The sequence below is a fragment of the Petaurus breviceps genome, unplaced genomic scaffold, assembly GCF_028583685.1.
Source record: "Petaurus breviceps papuanus isolate PSGF00001 unplaced genomic scaffold, PetGlider_PUasm1.0 90895, whole genome shotgun sequence".
Classification (NCBI taxonomy): Eukaryota; Metazoa; Chordata; class Mammalia; order Diprotodontia; family Petauridae; genus Petaurus; species Petaurus breviceps.
This window is the reverse complement of record NW_027187372.1, coordinates 12,456,014-12,461,188: the sequence shown is the minus strand read 5'-3', so window position 1 is coordinate 12,461,188 and position 5,175 is coordinate 12,456,014. Positions and strand designations below refer to the sequence as shown.

The following is a 5,175-nucleotide window of genomic DNA, read 5'->3' as shown; positions in this document are numbered from 1 at the left end:
GAGAATTAGGTGATAGATAAGAATGTGTTAAGTGGGATCCCTGCACTTAAGGTGGCAGTACATCTCACATAAAATATTGCCAATCCACAAAATTTTACAAGGAACCTGCAAATGAAGTGTATTGTACTTACTAGATAAATCACCTCCTAATAAGATGTATAAATTTTAAAAGAATTCTAAATTCTAAAAAAGCATTAAGTGTCTTGTAGGTAGTGAGTAGGTTGGTTGGGAGAGCCTGTTCATAGTGATTTTTTGGTTCTATATAGATGATGATTGCATTTAAATAGATCAGAGTCTAGTGCTAAATACTTAAAATGCTTTAGTAAAATGAAATGACTCACATTTTAAAGTTCAATAATCATGTGCCAAACAACGAATGATAATATTTTTATTCTGTGACTTTTAAAAATTGATTAAATATTTGAGCAATAGTCTCACACATATATTTCTCCAAAAATGAATGTTATAATGTTCTAATTTAAGGAAGGTGAGGTCAGGTGTTACTTGATCCACAAACATTTGGACTGCTATGAATATTAGAGGAGAACAAAATGTTAATCAGAACAGCTGGTGTCCAATTGTTTTAGAGAGCATCTTAAGATATTTTACATATTAAAATATTCTATAATTCATTTAAAAACTTAAAAGAATTGAGGACAATTGATTGTTTCTCTTTCATTCCATAGTCTTCAAATCTCTACTTCTCCCATCCTCAGTCCCCCTGCTTCCCACTTCCTCCAAACCAACAGAACAACACCCAAAGCCCTCTTGGTAAAATGAGTTCATTGTAGAAACAAATCTAGCCAAAGATATCATTAGGATTGGAATGAAGCCTGAGGAGGAGAAAAAAAAAATAAAAATATTAACACCAAAAATAACTATCTTCGTGGAAAAAGCTTTTCTTTGAGTTTGCCAAGTTTGACACTAATAAACACCACCATAGGTATTAGTGTACATGCACTACTTGGCACTGCTGGCATAGTATGTCATCTGAGAACTCTCTTCTGGGATTTTATAATTCCTAGAAAATGGGCAATATTCATATGGATTGACTGGAACAAAGTCTATTGCCAGTCAGTGAAATTTTAGTGCTCGAAATCAAATCATAGGCAAGGTCCACACTATCCTGTTTATGTAAAGGGTGACCTTTGCTAGCTTTCCCTTTGTTTAGTTTCTTTGGGGTGACAGAGAGGGAAAGCATATATCACAATAGAGATAAACTATTATTTCAAAATAATGCTTTGCCTGAAAACATTCTCATTCTTTCAGGTTAATACTATTTTTTTCTTCTTTTCTTCTTCATATTCAACACAGAAACAGTATTCTTTAGAAACCAACCAGCCTGCATTTAAAAACTTGCTACCCCAAAACTTATTTTTGTGGACATTTTAATTAAAGTTTAATCAAAGACTATCATTTGCTTTTTTTTCTCCTACAGAAGTCCATTTTTTTTTTTTTAGCATAATGGGGATCTACAGGATGGGGGTGCTGTAGACTCATGAAAGGGTTTTCTAAGTTTATAGGTATCCTTAGAACATGCAAATGGTCAATAAGAATACTATTAACATGTATCCAGTAAATAGAACTAGAACCAAGATGCACATTAAAATGTATTTTCTTACGGCATTTATTTACCTAATGCAACGAGAAAAATAAGCATGTTCATTTATGGCTCTGACTGGAGTTAAAAAGGTAGTTCAGAACATGGCTAAGGCATGCTAATGCTGCAGAAATAGGACAAATTAACAGAACCATACTCAGTTTAAGAGAAGAGGAGAGAACCACGGAGAAATTTAGGATATCATTGAAATAAATGCACAAGAGACCACCAAGAATTGGTTCTTCATCGCGTCAGTGTTTATTTCTGATATAGGTTATCAGGGAACGTTAAATGAGGAGAGGAAAGTCTCCAGAAAAAAAAAAAAAGTCCCCTTTCAAATTTGTTCTTTCACTTAGCCTTGATCTTGGGAAGGGGAAAAAGGAAAATTTCCACTGACCCAGCTCGTGATTTACATGCAGAAAACTAATAAATGAATGGAGGCTGGGTGGGTGGGAATTTGGTTGGGGGTGTGAGGTGTGAGAAGCGGTGTTTTCTTCTCTGTTGCAGAAAATAAGATTACTTACCAAGAACATTTTGAACCAGGGCAAATGTTTATTCCCTCGATCATCCAGCGCCTCAGTCTCTGCAAGAAATCAATTTCCACCCTACCCCTTCTCCTTTACTCCTGAAAGAGAGAGATGGACAATTCTTAAAGCTTCAGGGTTCTCCTGAAGATCTAGGTGAAGGCAAAAGGCTCCCACAGAGCTTTTTATACACATCCTTGCTATAAGAGTGAATCCAAGGGGGGGGGAGGGGGAAGAGAGAGAGGGAGAGAGAGAGAGAGAGAGAGAGAGAGAAAGAGAGATTTGTTAGGGAAAGAAGGGAAGGAGTAAAATCATGCCCAGCACAGCCAAATATAAATCAGTCACAACAGAATTACCAGTTCCTGTCATTTAGGTAGATCCCCAGGGAATCTGGTCTCAGAAGAGGGAAAGGAAGTTCCTGAATCCCCTATTAAAAATAAGTATTATAAGAGACCAGACAATGAAAAGACTGTGGGCATATGAAGGTAATGGGGTAGTGGGGCGGGGGGGGAATCGGGAGCAGGGGTGGAGGGTACTGGGAAGGGAACTGGATATCGGAGTGGAGGAGGGGAAAGGAATAAAAGCTAATCTTACCCAATCGATCATACAATCGTTTGTTCAGTTTCAGTCTGAGGAATCACGATAGGAAAAGCCTGGCAAGGTAATACATTCAGCAGAGAACCATTTCTAATTTCCCTCTCGTTAGTAACCAAGTACGAAAGCGAAAATGGGGCGTTGGGAAGGGAGAGGGGAGAGTCTCGATCACGGCATTGCCCCAGCTCCCAAGGGATGGTCTCCAATGATCCCCAGAGCACAACCATAGGCTTTCCCCCCTCTAACCCCCATCCTCTCCTCACAAGGGGAATTGTAGTTTCAGAAGGGCGATCCCTTTAAGTGAATTGCAAATGGGATTCACCCTAGAAGCAGGCGGCTTCTGCTGCTGCTGCTCCTGCTGCTGTTTGTGTAGTGACTGCTGGAACTAGTCACTTTCCCTTTCCCAAAGCCTGCCTTTCCCTAAGCCTATCAGGCTCGGTGCCCCTTAGAGCTCCTTCCTATCTTCAGTGTTTCTTCCACATTCTCTGACCTTCTATTGATTATCGTCGAATGGAACCAGCTGGAGGGCTCCTGTCAGTAGGGGCTGGTTCTGTTGGTTTCTCTTCCCAACACCCCTCCCGCAGTAAGTTGCTGCTGGTTGAGAGGGTTTGGAGGGAAATCCCCCCAAAAAGGAAATGACTGACTGAACGCTATTAGTCCTATTAATAATGATCACCATTCAGGTATCTTGAGAGGAACTGAGATTGTGAAGAGCAGTGCAGAATTTCTCAGGCTGTCCTCTCTTGAATTCTCATTGGATCCTCCCAGGCTCCCTAAATCATTCCTGCTGCTATATCTATCAGGATGACTACAGCCTCTCTCACTAGTTCTCTCTTTATCTCCTTGTCTTCTCCACATCCTTTTACTTCTCTGGGCAGATTTATCTGTATTCCTCCCCCTGTTAACTGGGTTTTCACAGCCTCTTTCTTTCCCCCCCTCATGGGGATTCACAACCTGTAATTATTCACTTCTTCTGCCTGAGGATCTTCACAAATCCACTTTTCCCCTCCTCTTCACATTTTTGTTTCCTTTTGTTTGGGGTCTGGTGGCACTCTTGTCTATCTGGCTTATATTTGGTTCCATGCCACAAGGAACTGCTGATTATTTCTAAGTCCAACCACCATGCAGATCACTACTTTAGCTTGATCTGCAACATCATGGAATGTCTATTTGATTTCTGGATACATTTTTCTCACAGTCATCTTGCTTCCTGAAATTTCCTCTGGTAAGTTATTCCCTTTGTATGCTATTTGAAACTTAATGGTGCTAAGGAATTTTAAAAATAAGCTTTGTTCCTTAAGGTTTTTTTTTTAATCTTTGACACTTTCAGAACTCAAAGATTTTTAATTAAATCAACTAATTAACATGTTAGTCAGACATGGGCATCAAATCATGCTTCATGTAACTCAGTAACTCCCACCATTTTTACATTTTTTTTGCTTATTCACTTCTGTTCACATTCACATTACATGATGTGTCTCTAGCCTGTCTGTGCTTTAACTCTTTCTTGGCACTTAGAATTGAGTTGTGGGAAAGGTCAAATTATATGTATGTATCTAAGGGAGCTTCATAAAGCCCCCCTGGTGGGGAAAATGGGGTCTGAGAAAGTTCAATACTCCCTCTGTTCTGCAGAAGGTTGTTCAGGTCACTACATTGTCATTCTGAGCCAATTATATGACTGAGGTAAAGGTACCTCATTATGTATACTCAGGGTTTCAGGCAAAGGCTTTAGGATTATAGAACTCTAAGGAGTAAAATATTAATAAATACTATGTAAAAGAATGTGTTTTCTGAGGACATTTATTTTTACTCATTTCCAAATAATATAAGAAGGAAGTAGCAAACATATAGCATAAGTGAGTTATAATATTTGGGTCCCTTACCCTCCATTTCATATTACATGTTTTTATCTGGTGGTGCATGTGATTGGGAACAGGGATATCTTGTACTGGGTGAGGGTGGGAGTTGATTAAAGAAAGCGAGTTTATTTGGGCTGTACTAAAAGTCAAACAGTCCCTACTTGAGAAATGTGACCACCCTAACTTCCTCCACTACTCTTCTTCTCCTAATCCTCCACTCCTATTGCCACCCCCACAAAAAGCCTCAGGCTGAACAGGTACCTGGAGGTGGCCCCTATAGCAGTTTGCAAATTTTATGGGCTTAACTGAAGGATTATGATTATCTTGTCTTTCTCCAGGGTGGGTATGTGGAGTATATAAATCTCTTCAAACATCTAGTGGGAGGTACAGGGTTCACTCAATGAACCTGCTTGGACAAGTAATGTGTGCATATGCGTTTGCATTATTTCAGTCATACCTCCTATTAACCCCCTCCCCCCCCCCCCCCCATAATAAACACCTTTACTGTTCTTTTTCAATTTCCTTGGTTGTTTCTTTTTGTTTGGGGGGGTTTAAAGATTGTTTATCCGGGCAGGTACGGAAATAACGAATACTAGTA

At 39.5% G+C, this 5,175-nt stretch overlaps 1 protein-coding gene and 1 long non-coding RNA gene across 2 annotated transcripts in view; one reads left to right on the top strand and one right to left on the bottom strand.

The window, feature by feature from the left end:
* Window positions 1-342: 342 nt before the first annotated feature.
* LOC138151020 (uncharacterized) lies at window positions 343-3,395 on the bottom strand. The gene is made up of 4 exons (XR_011165721.1): window positions 2,719-3,395; window positions 2,481-2,551; window positions 2,125-2,225; window positions 343-833 (listed from the first exon to the last, which is right to left on the bottom strand). It is a non-coding gene; the product is annotated as an uncharacterized lncRNA (long non-coding RNA).
* Window positions 3,396-3,539: 144 nt separating this feature from the next.
* Window positions 3,540-5,175, top strand: part of BRINP3 (BMP/retinoic acid inducible neural specific 3) — a 515,429-nt gene continuing 513,793 nt past the window's right edge. Inside the window, exon 1 of the mRNA XM_069074446.1 lies at window positions 3,540-3,943. The gene's annotated coding sequence lies outside the window, so the exon portion shown is untranslated. The remainder of the gene's footprint in view (window positions 3,944-5,175) is intronic.